General features: G+C 41.8%; 1 protein-coding gene and 1 long non-coding RNA gene across 3 annotated transcripts in view; one reads left to right on the plus strand and one right to left on the minus strand.

Moving 5' to 3' along the window:
- Positions 1 to 7,382: 7,382 nt before the first annotated feature.
- LOC132766720 (uncharacterized) lies at positions 7,383 to 8,753 on the minus strand. Its single transcript, XR_010909422.1, has 2 exons — positions 8,720 to 8,753; positions 7,383 to 7,715 (listed from the first exon to the last, which is right to left on the minus strand). It is a non-coding gene; the product is annotated as an uncharacterized lncRNA (long non-coding RNA).
- Positions 8,754 to 9,056: 303 nt separating this feature from the next.
- The window catches only part of SETD5 (SET domain containing 5), a 68,545-nt gene continuing 52,989 nt past the window's right edge, over positions 9,057 to 24,612 (plus strand). For both annotated transcript variants that reach the window (XM_060766546.2, XM_060766547.2), the window contains exon 1: positions 9,057 to 9,243. The gene's annotated coding sequence lies outside the window, so the exon portion shown is untranslated. The remainder of the gene's footprint in view (positions 9,244 to 24,612) is intronic.

Below are 24,612 nucleotides of genomic sequence, written 5' to 3' on the forward strand. Positions count from 1 at the left end.
ATAGCCCAAAGTGATAAAAAGAACAAAAACACGCAGACCAATGTTATTGCTTCCATAGGTTTTTCTTTGTAGTAAATATAGCTATTTACAAAAAAAAGGTTTCCATAACACAAGTAAACAAATACATATTTATTATTTATTTGAAGTGCTTCTACCCCGCCCTTCTCAACCCCCTGGGGGGACGGGGGACTCAGGGCGGCTTACAAAAGGCGCAATTCGATGCCCAACAATTCACAAAATACAATATACAGTTTACCATATAATGATGACAGTTATAACTAATTAAAACAGTCAAATTAAAACAACAGCAGGAATAAAATCATCTTGTGGTCAACGTTCATCATTTCATAAATCCACAATCCATCCAGCATTGTCATTGTAGCTTTACACACAGCAGCCTTCACACTGGAGCTTTCTCACACAGAGGTTTAACTCACACTCCTCAGAACGACACTAGCTGTGGCCCACTGACTCTTAACAGACTTCGGCCTACTCACTCTTTCAGTGCTTGACTCACATTTTTTGTAATCAAAAATGCCCCGTTAATTTTTCATGTATCTGGCATTTCTGAGATGTACACAAGTTCTATTTGGGGACTTGTGGTTGTTTTGTCACAGGAAACAAGAACAGCAGAAGCCATCTTGTGGCTTTTCCAGATGTTGCCTGAGTGAAAGCTAGGGCTGACAGGAGTTGCGTTGCAAGCACACAGAAAGGGCTACCTAGTGACTAGAGGGAGAAATATCCTAATCTGGTGTGCGGCTTCCGAGCCAACAAGGCCCCAAAAGCTGACCGTAAAAGGGTTCCAGAGGGCACTCCCACCCATTAAGAGGATATGGGAAATAACTTGAGAAGCAGGGCAGCATTTCTGCCGCCAGGCGTCGCTCCCCCTCTCAATTCCCCCCCTTTCTCTGCTCAGCCACAGACTTGGAGAACAGCTGTGCCAGTTTCCTGTTCTCTCCACATCCTGGCGGCGGAGGAGTGAGGCTGGACTGGTGCATTGTGGGCCTGATATCACCAGAACAGGGCTGGAGTGGCTGGTTTTTTGCTTTATAAAAAGAGAGAAGAGGAAACAAAGGAGGGGGATGGAGCTACAAAAAGCTCTTGAGTGGACGACAGCATTATGCTGCTTGTACAGAGTTCTGACTATTACATCCTCCAGATTCCAGGCTGAAAAGCAAGCTAGACAGGAAGCTACTATTTTAAGAAGCCTCGTTCAGTAATGTATTATAAGTAAGTTACTGCAGCTTCTTGTGGCTTATAGGCAACAGGGACAAGATTTATTAGAGTCAAGACTTTCAACCAATGACCAGAGAGGCAGCAAGGGGCACATCTACACTGACCATTCAATGCAATTTCAAACCTGTACTGAAGAAAGTGGCTTCTCACTGTGCACACAGAATCAGAGAGTTGGAAGAGACCTCATGGGCCGTCCAGTCCAACCCCCTGCCAAGAAGCAGGAAAATCATATTCAAAACATCCCCGACAGATGGCCATCCAGCCTGTGTGTAAAAGCTTCCACCACACTCCAGGGCAGAGAGTTCCACTGCTGAACAGCTCTCATAGTCAGGAAGTTCTTCCTAATGTTCAGATGGAATCTCCTTTCTTGTAGTTTGAAGCCACTGTTCCGCGTCCTAGTCTCCAGGGCAGCAGAAAACAAGCTTGCTCCCTCCTCCCTATGACTTCCTCTCACATACTTATACATGGCTATCATCTCTCAGTCTTCTCTTCTTCAGGCTTAACATGACCAGCTCTTTAAGTGCTCCTCATTGGGCTTGTTCTCCAGACCCTTGATCATTTTAGTTGCCCTCCTCCAGCTTGTCAATAAATCTCTTCAATTGTAGAGCCCAGAATTGGACACAATATTCCTGGTGTGGTGTTACCAAGGCAGAATAGAGGTGTAGCATGACTTCCCTGGATCTAGACACTATACTCCTATTGAGGCAGGCCAAAATCCTGTTGGCTTTTTTTGCCGCCACATCACATTTCTGGCTCATGTTCACCTTCCTGTCCACGGGGACTCCCAAGATCTTTTTCACATGTATTGCTCTCGAGCCAGGCGTCCCCCATTTTGTATCTTTGCATTTCATTTTTTCTGCCTAAGTGGAGTATCTTGCATTTATCACTGTTGAGCTTCATTTTGTTAGATTTGGCTCATCTCATAATTATATAGGAAATCCTGAAACCAGTTTGAAGCCTGAATGGTAATTATGCAAAGCACATTAAGGGCTTTCTTTCACACACTTTTGTGGGAGTTCATTGTTTGGCTGCTGCAGTTTGAAGCTAGTTTCAGTCAGCATCAAATCATAACTGAAGATGGGGTCATACATAGCTTTCCTTACATTTTATCCTCAGAAGCCTGTGAGATACTTTCAAGCTGAGAGAATGGCTAGCTCTAATGAGGTTCTTGACTGAAGTCCCAGTTTAACTCTCAAACCACTGTACCACACTTGGCTCTCTTGCCATTTGGGTTTCTTGACTAGTGAAATAGCTTCTCTCCTACCAATCATTAGGGAAATGTCACCATATTTTCTGCTTGCTCCTTAAAGTGCAAAAGTCTTGTGGGTTTAACTTTCACAGGTTTTCCACTTTTGCCCCTAACTTCTGTGTAAGTGGAGGGCTAATTGTAGTTCCACATTTTCTCTGTCACATGCAAACAATGAACTTGGTTCTCACAGAGACTAGTTTCTCAAGTTTTCAAACACCACCTACTCAGGCACAAGGGATTTATTGACAGTGAGCTTCCAGGATTGTTTCAACATGGCAACCATGACATCACGGTAGCTGTTCGCCAACCCACTTGGTATTTCTTCCCAGTTTGCTCTTTAAAAACAGAGGCAAATTTACATATTTGCTATATTTTAATCCAACTCCACCCCCTGGAAAAGCAAGAGCTGGAATTTCAATATATCCTCTCCATGGTTTTATGAGAAAAATGACTTGAAAGATGCCATTCTGACATTACTATAAAAGCTTGGAATTATTACCAATCGATATATATCTGGAAGGGGATTGACTGAACTCTTGATTCACTGACAAATAAGCATGCTTACATGAAAATAAATTTCACTCTGTACTATTAGACTTTTCAAGAAGGGCAGTTAATACAGCATCCCAAAATGATTTGGATTTAAGCTCCACTGAATTTTGAGCAGTTTAAAAAGGTAACGGTTTCCCTTTGACATTAAGTCTAGTCGTGTCTGACTCAGGGGGGTTGTGGTCATCTCAATTTCTAAGCCAAAGAGCCGGCGTTGTCTGTAGACGCCTCCAAGGTCACGTGACTGGTATGACTGCATGGAGTGCTGTTACCTTAGTGGTACTTATTAATCTACTCACATTTTGCATGTTTTATAATAATAATAATAATTTATTTATACCCCGCCACCATCTCCCCGAGGGGACTCAGAGTGGCCTACATGAGGCCAAGCACAACAACGCATCAATAAAACAAAAAGCAATAAACAAATAAAACAGAATTAGTATAAATCACTTATAAACAATAACACGCAAGGATTTAAAAACCTATGTTTTCAAACTGCTAGGTTGGCAGAAGCTGGGGCTAACAACGGGAGCTCTCCCCGCTCCCTGGATTCAAACCGCCAACCTTTTTGTCAGCAAGTTCAGCGGTTTAACCCACTGCACCACCCGGGGCTCCAATGTAGTTTAGCTGGCTAGCAGGCTTCGGATGTTAAAATTTTGCTCACATTTAATGTAAGTGAAATGTTTTAAAAGACAGAAATTTTGCCCTTTGTTGCTGCCTTTTCAAGTGTTGCTATGGACTTCTCCAATATAGTACGATGCAGATCTGCAGTAACACATCTGTCATCCCCAGACACTATGGCAAGTGGGGGGGGGGGGGGCTGTATCCACAAACATCTGAAAAGGATTGTGTTGGGAAAGCTACCATAGCTTAGCTAAAGCAATGCGTCTGTTTTTTGCAGTGGGAAGTCTGATGAAAATAAACACAATGGGCTGCTATGACACAATAGGCTACATGGAGCCTACAAAAAAGAGCAAACTATTCATGTATTTTTTGTCCCTAGAAAATAAAATATACACTGCAACATTCCCTGCATAGCAGCTAGCCCATGAGTACTAAATGGAGGGAAAGGCACAGATACTATTGAATGACTAGGTGGTTCTACTATTACTATCCCAGCAGAAACACCTACAAAAGAGGGCTAGCTGCCCCCAAGCGGATATACAGAGTTCTTTGTTCTGGCATTATCAGTCTGATCTTTCCCTTCCGCTCCTCTTCCTCTGTGTTATCTTTCTAAATCTGGAAGCCCAGGTCTTCATTTCATTTGTGTACACTCTCAGCAGCATTGTCTATTGAAAATGGCCGAGATATTAAGGGAGGCAATTCCTTTTTTTGGAAAAAGGATAAATATGTAGCTATGCAGTTATGTCTTGGTTACATCCATTCATTTCAGGAGGTGTGGACGCACCTAATTTTGGCCAGGAACAGGATACTCTAAAAAAGCACAGGTAAAGTGTACTCCAAGCCCAGAAAGATTTTCTATTGCAACCTTCCGATTGAAGAAAGGCACCAGAAATAATGGGACAATGCTGAGATTTCAAGAAGTGAGTATATTGGGCAGCTTGCTGCTCAGATCAAATTGTATACTGCAACATATACATGGAAAGGTTCCTTGAAGCCAGCCACAAAGTCATCTTACATCCAGCAGCTGTGGGCATAGAATTATTGGGTTGGAAGAGCCCCCCAAGGGGCATCCAGTCCAACCCTATTCTGCCACGTAGGAACACAAGCAAAGCAGTCCCAACAGGTGGCCATCCAGCCTCTGCTTTAAAGCGTTCAGAGAAGGAGACTATCCTACTCCCAGGCAGCCTATTCCACTATCAAACAGCTCTTATGTCAAGGTAAAGGTTTCCCCTGACATTAACTCTAGTACTGTCTGACGCTGGGGGGTGGTGCTCATTTCCATTTCTAAGCTGAAGATCTGGCATTGTCTGTAGACTCCTCCAAAGTCATGTGACCAGCATGGCTGCATGGAGTGCCGTTATCTTCCCACTGAAGCAGTACTTATTGATCTACTCACATTTGCATGTTTTCAAACTGCTGGGTTGGCAGAAGCTGGGACTAATGACAGGAGCTCACCCTGCTCCCTGGATTCGAACCACCAACCAGGGGTTCTGATTTAGTCAAGACATTCTCCCTAATGTTTAGGTAGAATCTCTTTTCCTGCAATTTGAACCCATTGCTGTGTATCCTAGGACCGCCTTCCACACAGCCCTATATTTCAGATTATCAAAGCAGAAAATCCCATAATATCTGCTTTGAACTGGGTTATCTGAGGCCACTCTCACATAATGTGGGATTTTCTGCCTTGATATTCTGGGATATAGGGCCGTGTGGAAGGCCCCCTAGTCTCCAGAGCAGCAAGAAACAAGCTTTCTGCTTCCTTAATATGACATCCTTTCAAATATTGAAACATGGCTATTATGTCCAGACGTTCCCCTTTCTACCTGCAGAACTTGGATCTTCCTCCAGTGATGTTAATGCCAAGAAGATGGGGGCTTTTATTAGAGGACTCCTGTTAAAAGCTTGCAATGAGTAACTCTTACTCAGAGAAAATCGCACATGAAGGGTCCCCTGCAGTGAAAGCCTTCTCTTTCTCCATCACAGGAAGCTGGATTAAACCCCCAACCCTCCCTCCCCTTGCCTGCTCTCTCAAAGCGCTGTGCCGCATTGAATACAGCTTTGTTTGGATGGAGAGAGAGAGAGAGAGAAAAGAGTTGGGTATTCAAAGGTACCTTTTGGGGGGGAAGGTATGGCACAGCGATAAGGAACTTTGGACCCTCTGCTCTGGATTAACCACGAAGCAAAATAAGCCCATGCTTAAGGCGTGAAGGGAAAGGTGGCTATATAGATTCACCATGGAGCATATGGTGCAAAACTGCAATGGTGCAGTCAAACCCAGGCTCCAGAAAAAAGGGGAGCCCAATAAGAAAAACAATTAGGATAAAACATTCCAAATAATGTGGAGGTATACAAAAATAATTATTTTATTTATTTACGACATTTATATGCCACCCTTTTCAACCCGAAGGGGACTCAGAGTGGCTTACAAGATATATATATACATTTTTATTTTTATATTTATTTATTTATTTGTCATGTCAGGGCAAATACATACAATATATTATATTATTAGCATAGTACACTATCAGCATTATATATTACTATATTGTAATATAAAATATATATTATTAGTATTATAGTGTATTACATTATCTATATAAATAAAAATGTAATGTTTGTTTGTGGGATTAACATAACTCAAAAACCACTGGACGAATTGACACGAAATTTGGACACAATACACCTATCAAGCCAATGAGTAACCATCACTCATAAAACACTGGAAACACACAACAGAAGGGACAAAAACCTACAGCGCATGCGCAAAAACAACTCCCCTGGCAAACAAAACACACAATAGCATATCCACACTCTCTTCCGGACTACAGCTCCCAGCATCCCCTAGACCAGGACCTTTAGGAGAGGAGGATGACCCAAATGCACTGCTTCCAAGATGCAAGCTTTCTTCTCCTCGGATTTCTTTGAGAGCATCCCAATCCCTGCATATTTCCAATTTCCTATTCCTGGACTGCAACTCCCAGCAATCCTCCAGATAGATAGATTAGATAGAGAGTGGTATGCAGGTAGATAGATCGTTCAGAAGGATTACTGGGAGTTGCAGTCCAAGAATAGGTAGAGAAGGAAGAAAGGAAGGGAAAGAAAATGTGTGGTGGGAGGAAGTGGAAGAGAAGGAAGAAGAGAATGAAAGAAAAAAAGGCAAGAAAGGAAGGGAAGAGGACTGTTGGGAGTTTCAGTCCAAGAATAGGTAGAGAAGGGAGAAAGAGGAAGCGAAAGAAAAGGTGGGGGGGGGGGAAGGAAGGGAAGAAGAGAAGGAAGGAGAGAGAAAAGGGGGGGGGGGAAGGAAGGAAAGAGAAAAAGAAGAGAAAGAGGGAGGAAAGGTTGGCCAGAGCAACGCATGGCGGGTACAGCTAATAATATTATAAATATATGTAAATACAATGTATATATTATATTATTAGCATAGCACAGGAGTCAAGATGGAACTGCCCCTTCCCTCCCCCCCTTCACTCTGGCCCAGAGCAGCAGTTGGTGTGTGTGTGTGTGTGGGGGGGGGGGGGGGCGAACTGATGACATATGCAGGAGACAAGGTGTTAGTGTGTTCTGTTTTGAATTTTTAAAATGTTTGTTTATATTTTGAATTAGATATATACAGGGGGCACCAAAATCTTTTTAAGTGCGATGGGGATCTAAAAGTCTCAGTCTATTAGAATATTATTAGAATATTCTAATAAAAATCATTTTTTAAAATAAAATAAAAGTATCAGTCTAGCTTTTTTATTTTTAGCCTGGGAATCCCATCGGCCGCAGCCAAGTCAAAACAGGACAGAAGGTGCTCCAGCAGCAGGGTCCAGTGCTTCCCCATTTTACCTGGCATGCCTGCAAGTGTGCACCCAGGCGGCCTGAATTTCCCCAGGCACCCCCTCCTGGTGTCTTCCTCCATTTTGCTCGCTCAGATACACAGAGGAAGGGCTCCCTCCCAGGCCTGTCAATCACAAGGCATCCCTAGAGAAAAGGGGGCCTGGAGGAAGGGCCTCAATGCCTTTTGAGGGGCAGCTGCCCATCTGCAAAAGGGAACAGCTGGGATCCCTGCATCCTAGAGAGAGAGAGAGAAAGAAGAAATAATTAGGATTGTGTGTGGTGGGGGAGATGAGAAAAATACCCCCTTAAGGCTCAGAGAATTCAGCTGAAATTCCAAGGCCCCCATTTGCACAGATTCCACATCCATCTATCCAGGACTTGAAAATATCAATCAATCAATCAATGTAGGCCAAAAGTAAAAAAAAAAACAGGTTTCAATAATTTCTCCATGTAATGTCTTTTCCCCACCAATATATATTGTATATGATGCTATGGTATAATAATTTTTTTAAAGGAGTTCAAAATATTGAAATCTTGTTATTTTTGGGCCACCCATGCGGTTTGCATGTAATGGGGCTTGTCTTGCAAAGGGAGAGAGGTATGGCAGCTGAGGCCAGGCTGAGAAAGAAAAGGGAGGGAAAAAGGAAGGGGAAGGAAGGAGGAACTGGTGGGCGACTGCGCATGCGCGGGTGGGCAAGAGCTATTTTTGGCTCCCCCAGTAAATTCTGCTCCAGCCTGCAGCAATGCAAGCTCCAAGCTGCCCCCGAAGACCTTCCACGCTGCAAAGTCCACGCGCGAACCCTTCCCACGCGTGGAAAGAACCCTCCTTCCTCCTTCCCCCATCACTTATTTCTATCACTGCTCCATGCTGCCTCCAGCCAAACCACCCAAGCTGACGCATGCGCCGTTGCAGCCTCTACTCAGGCCTTCCCAGAGCCAGGACTCAGTGCGCATGCTCGAAAGGGCTTTCCAGAGACATCGCTGAGCCCAGCCCCCTTCTTCTTCATCTTTTTTTTTTTTTTGCCTCCGCCCCGTGCCACGTGTCCCCAAGCAGCACTCCAGCCCCCACGTGGGACTCCTCCAGGCGAGCCAATCAGGAAGCTGCCTCGCCCTCGAGCACGTAGAGCAGCAGACCCACGTGCGCAGAGGCGAAGGAAGGCAGGCAACAGCGACACTCCCCCCCCTCCCTCCCTCTTTCCTCCTTCCTTCCTGCCTGACTTCCCTCCGCCTTCCTCATACCATTCTCCCACCCTACTTCTCCTCAACCCAGGAGCGTACTGAGCGAGTGGCTCTGCCGCGCTTTCCTTTTATACCCCCGCTGAGGGAGTGGCGTTTCGAATGACCAATGAGAATGAAGAATCAACGAGAAGGGGCGGGACGGAAGCTGGAGCTCTTCGATTACAGGCGGGTAGAACGCGACGTCCCCCCCCTCTCTGTGAAGGGGGGGTTAGCCTAGGCGTCCAATAGGCGGCGAGGAGGCGTCCTCGAGAGGGGAAAGGCAATCGTGCGGAAAGCCCGTCCAATCAGCGGGCGCAGTGGGCGGGGCCGGGGTGCCCCTGGCGCCAGCGCTGGGAATCCCCGTGCGCTCAGTGCCGTTTCCGCCCGGCCTGCTGAGGAGGAGCGGTTGGCCGTTGACTATTGCCGCGGAGGGGGAGGGGCCCTGGCTACTGCTCCCTGGAGCTCCCTCTCCCGCCGGACGCCTAGGAAACGCCGTGGCGCCGAGCAGGGCCTAGTGCCGGGGGCCCGAGCTACGGGCCGGACAGGTATGAGCAGAGAAGAGGCGTGGACGAGGGGCTCCTGGGGAGGGGGAGGGGCGGGAAAACTTGGAAGGGAGCGCTTTGCCTTCTCTTCCTTCCCAACAGCCCTTCTGTTTGAGTGGCTTCAGGCCTCCCCTCCTCATATTGCCCTCTGGAAGGGTTATGCCCTTATATTGCTGCCTCTGGAAGGTTTATGTCCTTGTATTTATGCCTCCTGCAGGATTATATGTCCTTATATCCATGTCTCTGGGAGGTTGAGCCCATATATTGCTTTGAATTCCTATGTTGGTGCCTTTGGAAGGTTGATTATATCCTTATTGTGCATCTGGAAGATGGGGGTGCATCTGGAAGATGGGGGTGGGGAGAGAGAGATGGATGGATATGAAGGCTGCTGGATATGGAGGCTCCTTTGGCCATGGGAAAACACCAGGCATGGGTCAACTTGGGCCCTCCAGGTGTTTTGGACTTCAACTCCCACAATTCCTAGCAGCCTCCTTATTGTGGTCCTATACTGGTGCATCTGGAAGATGGGGGTGGGGAGAGAGAGAGAGATGGATATGCAGGCTGCTGGGTATGGAGGCTCCTTCTGCTATGGGAAAACACCAGGCATGGTCCCCCCAGGTGTTTTGGACTTCAACTCCCACAATTTCTAACAGCCTCCTTATTGTGGTCCTATACTGGTGCATCTAGAAGATGGGGGTGGGGAGAGAGAGATGGATGGATATGCAGGCTGCTGGATATGGAGGCTCCTTCTGCTATGGGAAAACACCAGGCATGGGCCAACTTGGCCCTCCAGGGTCCTTCCAACTCCCACAATTTCTAACAGCCTCCTTATTGTGGTCCTGTACTGGTGCATCTGGAAGATGGGGGTGGGGAGAGAGAGATGGATGGATATGCAGGCTGCTGGATATGGAGGCTTCTTTGGCCATGGGAAAACACCAGGCATGGGCTCTCCAGGTGTTTTGGACTTCAACTCCCACAATTTCTAACAGCCTCCTTATTGTGATCCTATACTGGTGCATCTGGAAGATGGGGGTGGGGAGAGAGAGAGATGGATGGATATGCAGGCTCCTTCTGCTATGGGAAAACACCAGGCATGGGCCCCCCAGGTGTTTTGGACTTCAACTCCCACAATTTCTAACAGCCTCAGGCACCTTCCTTTTCCCCCTCAGCCACTTAAGCTGAGGGGAATTGTGGGAGTTGAAGTCCAAAATTGGCCCCAAAAAACGAAGGAAACAAGAAAGCAAAAGCCACTGCCCATCCAGGGGGTGTGCTCTGCCATGTTGTGAAGCATTTTGTGCCAGTTCTGTGTAGATTTTGACGATTTTCGACTTATTTTAATAGTACTAATTTGATAGCTTATTGTATTGATTTCAGCCTAAATTAAAACATGTTTATACAGTGTTGGTTTGTATTGCTTTCAATGTTTATATGCTGTAGGGTTTAAATTGTATAGTTGGTGGCCACTTTGGGTCTCCCCAATCCAATAATAATAATAAGAATATAATACCATAATTGCCCCTCATGGTCTCCCCAACTCAATAGTATTTTTAATAATAATAATACCAGTAATAGAAGCCCTCTCTCTCTTGCCTGCCCCTGACATTTTCGGTTGTTTACAGCCTCTAAATGTGGGGGACAAAGGGGGGGGGGATTGCAGTTTGTATTGCTTTCAATGTTTATATGCTGTAGGTTTTAAATTGTGTTGTTGGTGGCCTCTTTGGGTCTCCCCAACCCAATAATAATAAGAATATAATACCATAATTGCCTCTCTTGGTCTCCCTAACCCAATAGTATTATTAATAATAATACCAGTAATAGAAGCCCTGCCTCTCTTGCCTGCCCCTGACATTTTCGGTTGTTTGCAGCCTCTAAATGTGGGGGACAAAGAGGGGGGGCAGCCTTTTGTCCCCCAAAAAGAAAAGCGGTATATAAATGCTGTAAATAAATAATAAATGTGGGGGGAGGGGAAGAGGGGGTGGTGGAAGGTGCGTCTGTAATGTGTGCCAAAGAGATGGCTGAGGTTAATAGAAATGGAAATCTCCCCCCCCCTTTCCAGGGAAGCTTGAAATGATAACAATAACAACAACTTTATTCTTATATCCTGCCACTATCTCCCCGAAAGGACTCGAGGCAGCTTACATGGGGACGAAGCCCAGCAAAAACAGGAGTAAAATATAGCACAGTTAAAATATATTGCATTGCAATAATTAAAACAATAAAACTGTGAAACAGACACCATAAAAACATAAGAATATCAATAACCATCAACCAGTAACTGGTTGGTGGGGAGCTGGTTTTCATCGCCTTCTCACCCATCCTCCACCTTCCTGTTGGGGAGGAGGTGGGAGTGAGCTTTCTCTCTCCTTGCCAGGCATCATGGCGATCCTGTTCTTGCCCTCTGTGTGTATATGTGTGTGTGTTTCTTGTCTTGCAAGAGGGCAGACCAGCCAAGTTTGGGGAGGAGGGAGGAGAGGGAAGGGGGAAGAGGCGGTTGAGGGAACCTAATGAATTCATTAATTAATTTTCCCAGGCAGGATTCTCATGGTGCAGTGTGAGGGGAAATAGCCCGAGCCAGTCTTTTGTGGGAGGCCTTTCCAAAAGTGGGGGATATGGGAAAATCCCTTTTTGGGAGGAGAGCTTCCACTTCAAAGCAGCTGTTTGCCAGGAAACTGTGTGTGTGTATGTCTGCTCTTGCAGCCAAGTTGGGGGATGGGATGCAAGGAGAGTGGGAAGGAAAAGGAGGCAGTCGAGGGATCCCAATGAATTTATTCATTGGTATTTTAATCTTTGATTTGTGTGTATGTGTGCACATATATATCTTTTGTTTTATCTATGTATTTTAACATATTGTACCCCCACTTCAAGCATTGAGGAGATACAGGTAACAAGTAAAATATATTATTGTTATTAGTATTATTTACTTCCCTGGGAAGCATTCTATCCAAGGGAAAATAGCTAAGCCAGTTTTTTGTTGGAGTCCTCACCAAAGTAGGGAATGTGGGAAAATTCCCTTTTTGGGAGGAGAGATTCCACTTCAAAGCAGCTGTTTGCCAGGATACTGTGATTGCATCTGTACTTATAGAATTAATGCTGTTTGATATCACTTTAACTGCCAGGGCTCGGCACTGTGGAATCATTGGGCCCTTCTATACTGCCATAAAAAATCTAGATCATCTGCCTTAGAACTGGATTATACGGCAGTCTAGAAGGGGCCACGGTTATCATTTAGAAGCCTTTTAGCCTTCTGTGGCAAATAGTGCTGGTGCCTCACCCAACTACAAATACCATAATTCCATTGCATTGAACTGCATTAACTCGACAGTGTAGATGCATCCTCTGTGTGTGCGTGTGTGCATGCGCGACTGCCTCCACTCCTCTGTGAGTTCATCACTGCCTCCCCTCTCTTTCCATCCCTCCTCCTTCTCCATGTGCTGAAGCAGCTTCCCCTGAGCTGCTCCTTCCCTTCCCACCCCCTCCCTTTCCTCCGCTGTCTGCTTCTGACTTGCTGGCTCCTTCAGGCAATGGGGGAGGAGGTGTTTGACCTGCATTTTCTGCTTTCTCATGGTGCTTGTGTGGCGATGGTGGTGCACTTTAATAATCCCTTTCTCCTTTCCCCTGCCTCCTATTTGGAGGCTGTAGCAGGGATTTTCACTGTGGTTCATTGCTCAACGTATGCTCTTTTAAGAAATCAGGTTATGTTTTTAGTTCCCCTGTCTCATTTTGTGTCCTTGTCCAGCTTGCATACAGTATTTTGTAATAATAGCACCAGTACAGGGCAAGGTTGCTGTAGCCCATATCCAGCAGTTTGTCCTTGGAGTGTCAATGGCTTGCTGCTTCAAATAGAGGTTTATTGTGCTATCAGACATACCCCATTTTTGAGAAATTGTTTGATAATCAGAGAAGGGGATTAGTTAACTCCAGCAGCTTATTCCATGAAAATGGTGAGAAGTTTTTGTTTGTTCAGTTACGAGGGTAGTTGTTTCCGTTTCAAGCAGTAATTCTTATGTTCAGTGAGATATTTTAAAAATGGAACAAACATTGTGTTCACTCCTATTAAGGCAGTTGCTTCCTGAAGGGGAAATAATAGCCCTTCCAGGGTAGCATCTTGCACTTTCTCTCACTAGCCCATTATGTAATTGGGAGTGTTAAAGATTCGAAAGCAAAGACTGAACAGCAAAAAAAAAGTGGTTTTCATTTTGAAAGCAAATGGCACCATCATCTCAAAAACATGATTTTGGGCAGCAAATTCCTATCCAAGATTGCCGAAATGTTTTCTTCATGAGCTCACTTTTGAGACTTGGGAGATGGTGGCAGGCAGTACAAAGATATGCTACTTCCGTAATGGCGTGCAGGACTCTCCCTTTTCACCTATGAAGGTGACATCAGACACTCCCCTCTTTTTCTCTCTCTGTTATATGCAGACACAGAGCCTGCCCAGGAAATCAGTTTTGCTAGCTGCAACTTGCAGCAGAGAGGTGACCGAGGGTGTTGCTTTGCCTTCGATCCTGTGGGTGAGCGTTCAAGGCGGTGACAAGCAGCTAATGTTGGCTTTGGAGCTCTGGTTGCTACGTGAGAAGCTTCAGTAGTGTTGGTTGCTGTCTCCAGGGAAGGACAGCAGTGCAACCAACCTCCATTAGTGCTGCACTTTGGAGATGGCTGGTTGAGAAGCAACTCTTTCTTGATTGTGAGAGATTTGAATCAAAAGAATGGCAATATAGCCCACATAGCCAATTCTACTGTTTTTATCTCTTCCCAGCTTTTGAGGCTACATTAGGATATCACATGAGAATTAACAAATACCTTACCTGATTTTCAGCATTTTCAAGATAGTGAGACTTGATCAGATCTCTCTGCAGTGAGAAAAATGTAGCTTCTGATCCGAGACTGCAGTGTTTGACTTCAGCATCTCTTCTAGTAAATTGAGAGAGCCATATGCTTTTCTTATTGTCTGTAGATCTTTTTCCTCCCCTTCCATTGCCTGGGCCTCTCTTGCCTTAATGACAAGAATTTCTGCTTTGTGTACTGGGTGTGTGCAGCAGACACCAAGTTTCCAGTGCTTAGAGGATTTTCCATTCACAGACTAAAGCACAATCGAAATATGACATGTTGCTTTTGTAAGTGGCAGCAAATTATATTCCAAAGAATTGCCCCTTCCTGCTAGAAACACAGACAGATTGTACACAGAGGTGTTTGAGGCATGTTTATACTAAATGTACTACTCCTGTAAGCATTGGGCTTTTTCAAACACCATATAAAGGACTCTGGGGTCTTTCACTAGAAACATCTTCCAGTTAAGGGCAAAGGTTGTATTAATGCCAAAATATTTATTTTGTGTGTTGGAAAGGTCTTGTAGGGCTTTCCTATATGTACTCTTCAAACTAATGGTTCAAATTTTCCTAAGGAGGCACTAGTGATTGCCAAGGGAATTCCAACCCCTCCTTCATCTCTTCTTGTGTCCTTGATCTGTCAGGGGTTATAATGTTGAAGTGCCTTCCAAGTTGATAGGATATGGGTAATTGTCTGACTTCCACGTCTGATAATATTTTAGAGCCAGTGAAGGAAACAGTGCTGGACTGTTTTCAAGCTCCAAAAGCATATTTACAAATAGATGTTGTGCATTCCTCTCATTCTCAGATCGGCCTGACCGAGGCTGGAGTGATATTACCTCCCAAATCTGTGGTTTGCTTGATCTTGGGGAGTCATGTAAGTGTGGTTTTTGACAACCCCTAGAATATAGGTTTTACATACTTGAATACATTTGATAACTATACTAGCAGAACTTGAAATAATCATTCTGAATTAAAATGTTTTTACTGATGACAATGGCATTTTAAATGTGTGCCTCAGTTTCCTAAGATGACTTATTTGATAACCAACTGCAGAGTTTTAGATAAATGCCATGTACCTCCAGTGTTGTTTAGTAGTATGAGGCTGGATCATAACTGGTTATTTCTATTTGATTGACAGGTGTTATTGGACTAGATGTTTTTTGAAGCAGCTTAATACAAATCCCTGACATTAGAAAATCAGTTGTAAGACTAGAAACATTGTTCAGACTCCTGAGACTCAAAATCAAGATTTTAGAAGCAACGTTTAAGGAACAACAGCAAGCATACATCTGAGTTTTTACAGCTCTGGTGATCACAGAAGTACAAGGTTTAATGAAATTGTGTGAGACATCTACATGTTGAATTTCAAGAGTTTCAGTTTACTGTACGAAATCAGAGTCATATCTACTGTGCGTCTCTGTTTGTTTTAGGTCCCACAATCCTAAAGGGTAATTTAATCGGTAAAGGTACCTCTGCAGTATTTTGTTGAGTTTACTTGGGCATATTAACTGGAAGATAGTATATTAACCCATTGTAAAATGGTAATAAATTAATACAAAGAGGGTGAGATGAATATAAAGACACTATGGGATGTGCACTCACTCTCAGGGTGCATCTACTCTGTTGACTTAATACAGTTTGGCACCATTTTAACTGCCATGGCTTAATGTTGTAATGTTGAACCTAGATGTTGTAATTTGACCATGTTTTAGCCAAAGAGTTCTATGCTAATGATTCACCAAACACCTATTATTCTATACCTTTGAGCAGTTGCAGTTAAAGTGGTGTCAAACTGCATTAATTCAGCAGTGTAATGTGCCCTCAGATACCTTGGAAATACAAAGTTCATGTTCAGCTCAAGGTGTAAAGAGAATTGTGACAAAATCTAACATGTTTCTATTATGTTAAATGAGTGGTTTCAGAATAAAGGTGCTCATCTTTAGAGGTCTTCAGCATGTCCTTCTGCACTTCCCAGAAAATATTAAATGTTTTTAATCATCTTGCTTCTTTTTTGCCATCCTCAAATTAGAGGCAGCATGTCCAAAAACAGCACCTACATATGAATGACCAGTTAAGACAGAATGGGTGTTTGGTGAAAATATGGAATAGTTGCTGGGTAATCTGCCAAGAGAGGAGTGTCGTCCTTTTACAGAGTTCATCTTGGTGTTCCTGTAACAGAGCATTGCTTTTCTTGTTCATAATGAAAGTACTATACTTTGCTATATCAGAATAGGACAGATGTAATGATTCAGTAGACCATAGTCTACTTATTAATTTATCTTAATGTTGTCACTTAGTTTTTCCATGTACTTGGGCTGTTAATAACACATTTTAGTAAAGGAAGTTACAGGTTGTAGATCTTGCTGGTATAGTCACTTATACAAAGATTTTAGATGCTCTTAGTAGGTAGTTTGTAAAGACATACTTTGAGTACATTGTGATTTTTGGAGTTAAACTGAAATAGCAGCATAACAATGAAATGTTGTTTGGATGTTGGCATATATTTGTAAATGTGTTTTTAGAAAACCCAAGGACAGTACAAACCAGCACTGAATAAATTATTTTCAGTAAAATTCTGTTATTAACAATGAGCTTCTCTTTTAATGTAGAGGAATGAGAAAGTGAATGAAAATGATAGGATTGGGTAGTTTCTAAATTCTCAGTTTGAACAATGGATTGATAAAATAGTTCAGGAACTTACTTAATGTTTCTTGCTTTCTGTTCTGACACTGTTGTCTTTAGTAGCATAGGGTCATAAAATACCATTGAAAATAAATACTCAGTGTTTGGGAGATTGAAAAGTTAGGTCTGCTTCACTGCTCTAGCACTTTTTATTCATTCCACAAGTCTGGAGCTGTTTTCTCTGATTACCCAGTTGAAGGTGCTGGGGTACACCATTGCAAAGGTGGACTCCTGTGGCAGCAGTTCTGGAGTCCACCTTTGCATGTGTATCATTCTACTGTACATCTAATTTAAATGCATCTTCTTGAAATATTGATATCTATAGTTCAGGATGGTGCCCAGATACCCTAAAAGGCAATGGATCATGTTTGATCATGAAGGCTAAGTAGGGCCAGTTCTGGTTGGCACTTGGATGGGAGACTGCCAAGAAATACCAGACACTACAGTCTATATTTCAGTATGGAAGTGACAAAACCACTTCTAAGTATTCCTTACCAAAGAAAAATCCCGAGGCTCGCCATAAGTCTAGGTGATTTGAGGAACACACAAGACACACAATTCAGAATATAGTGAGGTATTATCTCTTTTGACTAACTTGAAGGTTCAAATATTGTCCACATGCAAATGCCAATTAATACAGGAGACTAGTTCTCCTTTTTTATCCTGTGTCATATTTATATATTAAAATAATGCTAGGTGATATAATATTCTTTATTCCCATTGTATTTTATCATACTACTAAATTGATGTTTATGTCAAATTCAAGGTGGCTTAAATTGTGTGTTTAAGTTAACCTAGTCTTGATCACATGCAAAGAAACACTACTGAAACTGAATGCCTGTTAACAACAAGGTCAGTAATTTACAGCTGCATATGGTCCTCAACTTGATCTTGCATAGCCCTCAGTTCCATTTCAAAATTACTTGGCCAGTTTAGGTCTTTGAAGGAGCCATCTGCCTCTTCTTCTACTGTCTGCTATCTAGGAAGCAAGATATAAAGGGAGAGAATGGAATGAGGATATGAAGAAAGAAAGAAATGGGATATGTTCATCATATCTTTCATTCTGTCTTCATGAACTACTTCAACTTTATTCTCCATCAGCATGTGTTTTAAACAGAGGTCTTGACAGAAAAACATTGTCCAATCAAACCACATTCAAGAACAGAATTGGTATTGTTTTGTAGTGGCAAAGAAACAACAGTATGTCTTCAAAGATGTGTGTGTGCATGCGTGTGTGTCTCCTCCTTGAAAGAGTAGAGTTTTGTCTGGCCCCAAGATACCTGTGTCCCAAAATAACGGCAGTCTTTATTTGTGTGTTCCTATGTGATTGTTTCCACCATATTGATAGAAAATGGTTGTTGATTGCTTAGAAAGCATCATAATAAAGGAATAAATTTGGGGGAAAATAGGCCACTACATCTAATCTTTATTTGCATGTACTGAGGAGCTTCAGTATGTATTAGTGGATTGAAAATGGAAAGACTTGTGCCCAGTTGCAGGTGATCATTGTCTTTAAGTGTACAGGTAGTCCCTGAGTTACAGGCATACGACTTACATATGACTCATAGTTAAGAACAGGGTGAGACAACAGGAAGTGAGAGGAAATTACCCGTAAAAAGGGAAATTTACTCCTGGAAAGACTTTTCTTAGGACAAAGGTGTCTCCGTTGAAGCTCAATCACCAGTCCATGTTTCCATGACAACCCAAAATTTACAAAATCCATTTGTCACAGGAACAGAAACTGTAGTGAAACCTTCTAAGCAGGGGCACAGACAGCAAAACAAACTGTTAGGGTGTTTACGCTTCCCTATGCTATCCAAAATATTTTTAAAAATTGGCCGGAGTTACATTTTAAACATGTACCTGTTCCGACTTACATACAAATTCAATTTGCGAACAAACTAACAGAACCTGTCCACTTCCATGGGCAGGCTTCTGCTTCCACAACAGCTTTAACTCACAGTGCTGAGGAGCCCTCCCTCCAATGACATTTTACGGGTTATAGCGAATGCCATGAACATGTAGCCAATGTCCTCCCCAAACACCATACTGCCCACCACCCAAGGAATACTTTCATTCAGGACCAGTTTCATCCTAGATACGTGTTTCCTCCACCACAGAGACATCTCAGTATTTCTTACTCTCTCCATTGGTGTAGAATTTGCATGATCCCAACCACTGCCTCTCCGTTAACCTTTTCGTACTCTTTTCAACTCTGTGTGCACAACAAACAAAGCAGAACTAATCAGCAACTAAACATACTGGGGAAGTTTGGGGGATTGACTCCTCACGATGGAAGTTGTAATTCACCCTGCATTAAATCAGAGAACTGTGATCCCCACTGACAATGGACCTGGACTACATTTGCCACACCGAATCCCCATGACCTAAGAAAAATAATGGAGAGGTTTGAGTGGAATTCACCTTAATTTATATCCATTGTAGGTTCTGGGATGTATAGTTCACCTGCAGTCAAAGAGTACTCTGAACCTCACTAATGATGGCCCTGGACCTAACTTGGCACACAAATCCACCATGACCAGCAAAAAATTCTGGAGGGCTTTGAGGGAAATTCACCTTAATTTATAGGAATTATAGTTCACCTACATCCAGAGAGCACTGTGAATGCAAACAACGATGGATCTGCACCAAATTCGGCACACATACCTGGTGGGTTTGGAGTGAAATTGGCCTTCATGTTTGTTAGTTGTAGGTACTCGGATTTATAGTTCACCTGCAGTCAAAGAGCACTTTGCACCTCACCGATGATGGACCTGGGCCTAACTTGGCACACAGAACCCCCATGATCAACTGAATGTACTGTAGGGATTTGATGGGACTGACCTACCATAGTGGGAGTTGTAATTCATCCTGTAGCTGGAGAACATACTAAACTCTGCCGATGCTGCATCTAGAGCAAACTTGCTCAACATGACAAACTTTAAGTATTGCTGGAGTTTCAAGGAGGTTTTTTTATCGTGTCAGAAGTGACTTGAGAAACTGCAAGTTGCTTCTGGTGTGAGAGAATTGGTTGTCTACAGAGACGTTGCCCAGGAGATGCCCGGATATGTTACCATCTTGTGCGAGGATTCTCTCATGTCCCCACATGGGAAGCTGGAGCTGACAGACAGGAGCTCGCCCCATCTTGCGATTGGAACAATGGTTTAACCATTGCATCACTGTGGCTCCTTTAGTGAGTTAATCTGTCATGATGTGAGTTGTAGCACACTCACAACCTTACACATTTTGTAAAATAAAAAATGACTTGTTCTAATAACCTGGGCAATGCCGGGTACTCCGGCTAGTAGTTTATAAAACTCAAATTGGCTTCTTCATGATTAAAAGGGGATTGATTTCTTGTAAGTGTATCACTTTGCTAGAGTGCCTTCAAGTTATATGTCTAAAATTTGCTGAGGAGTGTAGCTCTCTGCTTTAGCATTTTGAAACAATTTACATACTAAAATCTTCTAGGTTGACCAGGACAGTTTTAATATTATCTTTTTCTTGCTATGAATTGAAAGAGTAAATACCTGACAAGTTACTAGTTACACAGTTTTAGCAAATTGCACCAGAGTGACTAAAAAGTACATCTCCTGTTTAGTTCACTTGTGTTAGTTCCTTGGGGTTCATGGAGCTCAAGGTGTGTTAACTATATTCTGTTACAACAAAGTTTGTCAGCTGAATACAGGCTGAAACACAGACGGGAATATACAAAATTTGGCATGAACAGTCCCCCCAGATATACAAATCAGTTCTGATATATATATATATATATATATATATCTCACAAAATACATCTGCCATTGGTTGTTTAGTTTCCTAATTCACTCAATTATATATTTTTTTACTTTGACTGAACCTTTGGTCCTCTGAATATGTTATATTCAGCATCTTGAATATTTGATCATTGTTCATATTGGCTGAAATTTCTGAGAGTTAAAAGTCTTAAACGTAGGGAAGACCAAAGGTTGAGAGCTACTGTTTGAGGCAATCTCCTACCTGTGATGTCAAGTTAGGACAAGCTATAAGACACAGTAAGCTATTATCTAAAATTAACCACCAAACTCCCTAACATTTTATTACTACTTTATCTTATATAGAATCCTTCCTGTGTTTATAACATAACATGTCACCTATGGAACGTGATGCAAAGAGAGACAGAGAGAGAGAGAGGCCAAGCTGTCTATGGATTGTGACTTTGGGCACTACATATCAGATTATAGCTTCATGGAAGCAAGAAACCATTGGATGAATGACATTACATTGTGGCCAGTTTGGCATTGATTCCTGTCCAAAAACACTCAGAATATGATCTGGCTCACCCCAATATGCATGAGGCACTTCTGTGTATATTGCCAAATCTCACATTGCCCTCCAAACATTATGGCATAGTTCATAACTCTTACCTTAAATCTTAAGTGGAAGAGTATTTATTTGTTAAAGGTGACCGGGACACTATGATTAAAGGCAGATTGGGTCCATTGTATATTAAGTCTAATCCTAGACTAGACCTCCCCAGAGTTGTGCCTTTTGGATGTGGTAGACTACAACTCCCAATTATGTTGTCTGGATACAACAGAAAATTGCAGTCAGTCACATCTGAAAGGCCCCAGCTAGGAAAAAAATGACCTAAACCAACTAATTGTTCTGAAATATGTACAGCTTTTTAATATATATATATGTGTGTGTGTGTGTGTGTGTGTGCTATAGAATAAATTAAAAATGGTTGCCTTTAGTCTTAATTTTGTAGTTCATTTTTTCATTTTGAAAAGTAGATAATGGAGCATATCAGAGAATTAAAAAAAAACATTTCCAGTATTAGAAGTTACACACCTGTATGTTAATCTAAAATATGGATTATACAGCTTATAGCTTGAAGTATGAATGGTATGTCTTAATACATATTGAAAGCCTGTAAATTTTATTCCCATAAATTTGGATTTTTATGAATGCCTTTTTGATACTTTTGTGCTATTTCTAATATTGTGGCAATTATGATGATTAGAAGACTCTTAGGGACTAGGCACGGTGGGCCTCATTTCCTACTAGTGAATTTAGAGTTTTAAACCCATAACTTTTTGACTTGTGCAGGTTTAGTGAATTGATTTTAATTGATGCCAACCTTGTCTGGACACTTCTTTTCGTGTTAAGACCATCTTATTTCAGATTAGTTTAAATCTTTTCCTAATTGACTTAAGTTACGACTGAAATAGGTTTGATAAAACAGAAACAAGCTTTCACGCAAAGAGGTATACTTGGTTAGCTACAGCATCAGAATAGTCAACAGTTTTTAAAACCAAACTTATTATATTTGCTGAAATGCTGCAGCTTTACAGCTTTTAAAATATAGTCTTTTCTGTCAATCTTGATAAATGTGGGCTGATTCCTTGCTTTGTCAGCGTTTCATCTGGGTAGATGTTTTCCTGTTATTTTAAGATGGAAATTGTAGTTTACATTCTTTCATATATCTGATGCCTTATTGATTTTGATTATTTCTTTCCTTGTACTATATATATACTGTATCATTAAAGTAAAGGTAAAATATTATTTGAATTTATTGTAAATAAAACATCACTTGTATTCAATATAAGTATAAATACTTAATATATATATGTGTGTGATGTATTCTTTCACCTGCTTACTAACTAGTTCTCTTGATCAATTACTCTTAAGTCTTACTGTGGATGACTTCTCACTATATCAATGCATGGGGGGAATATGACAATTTATGAAACTATGAAGTTTGCGTTTTGAAAATATGCTTCAAGCCCTGCTAGCTGTAGATGATGGAAGTTGAAGTACACACATCTGGAGATTGTCAGGGTGAGAGAAACTGCTATATAGTAAGAAACCTTAAAAAGTACTTTGAAGCATGTCTTTAGCTGGATCACTTTAATAATGTCCAGTCAAATGGATGATTGCACTAGAAACCTGTCAGTGGCAGATCTGTAGTAACTTGTTTTCAGTTTACATTTCTAGTTAGTACCGAATACACTATAATTCCCAGCATGTTGTAATTCTCTTGAAATTTTATGGCATGCTGGGACATGTAGGCTTCATTGGTTAGGTAATATTAGCCCTACCAACACAATCAAGCCATTGCAAGCCTTTGTAATCTATAAAACAGGATTGTGAATTATGGATTTCGTTGGATTACAGGTTTTAGCAGCCCTAGTTAAGATAGTGAGGAGTTTTGTGAGTTGCAGTTCAACAATTTATGGAGAACATATTTCTCATCCTTGGAGTAGGATAACAGTTATGACATCTTGTTTTCATAAGATGTTCTAAGGTGTAGATTTGTTTTGTTTGTTGTTTGTTCATTTTTTTAGAAAAGTAGACTGCTTGAGTCTTGTGATGCCCTAAGTACTAATTTATTACAATATGGAGTTTTGTAAGTTTTACTATCAAGTTTGGATTATGAATGTGTAGCTTGGAGAAAGATATCCACTAATGATTGATGCAGAAGCATTCAGAAAAAGGACAGACAGTATAAATACATGTATATTTTACAGTATATTATCGTTTTAGATAATCACAAATTCGCTCAGCTATTGTGTTTCTTATTTTAAAGTAAGGTTGGATTATTATTATTATTATTATTATTATTATTATTGCTTAGTATCACATACTGATTGTATGATGTCACAGAGATCTGGTCTATGGAGTTTCATTGCTTGCATTAAGAAAAAATAGAATATTTTTTTCATTGAGAATGTCTGAGCTGCATCATTCTGTTTGCGTTCAGGAATTGCATTTTGAAGGTTTACACATATATGCCTCCTTTATATCTGTTTACTATTTCCTACCAACATAAAACCATAGAATCATAGAGTTGAAAGAGATCACAAGGGCCATATAGCCTATCTTCTAGTTTATGAATGCTAAAATGGTGCTCATAGTTATCAAAAATAATAAACTTTATTTATACTCTGCCACCATCTCCCCAAAAGGGACTTGTGGCAGCTAACATGAGACCAAACCCAAAGATATAATATAGCAAAATAAAGTGCAAATACTAGCAGTTAGAAAACATGCAAATGTGAGTAGATCAATAGGTACCGCTCTGGCGGGAAGGTAACGGCGCTCCATGCAGTCTTGCTGGCCACATGACCTTGGAGGCATCTATGGACAACGCTGGCTCTTCGGCTTAGAAATGGAGATGAGCACCACACCCCAGAGTCAGACATGACTGACTTAATGTCAGGGGACTACCTTTACCTTTTTACAACAACAGAAATTACATCACAATAAAGTACACACAGTGGCAAAATAAAGTAAACAAAGCAAAATAGTATAATAAAAAATCGAACACAATGGGCAGGCCAAATGAACAAAATAAAATGATAAAACCCTGGATGAGGTAGGAGTAGAAAAAGTGTATTTAAAAGCCCCAAAAGGACGAACACTACAGTTAGGCCTTCAATTGAGGACGGGGGAAATTCTTAAGCTTTTGTGGAGGATTTCAAAAGTGCCTATGGATTGACATTTGTTTGATAAGTGAACCAGATGGATACTAGAGACCATTCAAGCAAAAGGTTGGAGTTGCAACAAAGTACACAGTTAACAACAGCACGAAGCATGGCATGTCTGTAAGACTCAATGTTCAAAATTGTCAAGAAAGCTAATGTTAGGGAGGTTGGTTTACTCTCTCAATAAGATGTAAAACTTCATTGCAGATAAAATGGTATGTTGGATGCTATGAATGCCTCACTGTTCTACAGTGACCCTTCTGAACTGGGATTCTTTGTTACTATGCTGAATTAGCAGATTACCTTATTAGAGCATTAGAAGAAATCAGTGAGCATCATGGCTAGATGAGGAAACAGTTAATAGGGCAGTGTTTGATAAGGTGGGCAAGTAG

This window comes from Anolis sagrei, chromosome 2 (genome assembly GCF_037176765.1).
Source record: "Anolis sagrei isolate rAnoSag1 chromosome 2, rAnoSag1.mat, whole genome shotgun sequence".
NCBI classification, from domain to species: Eukaryota; Metazoa; Chordata; class Lepidosauria; order Squamata; family Dactyloidae; genus Anolis; species Anolis sagrei.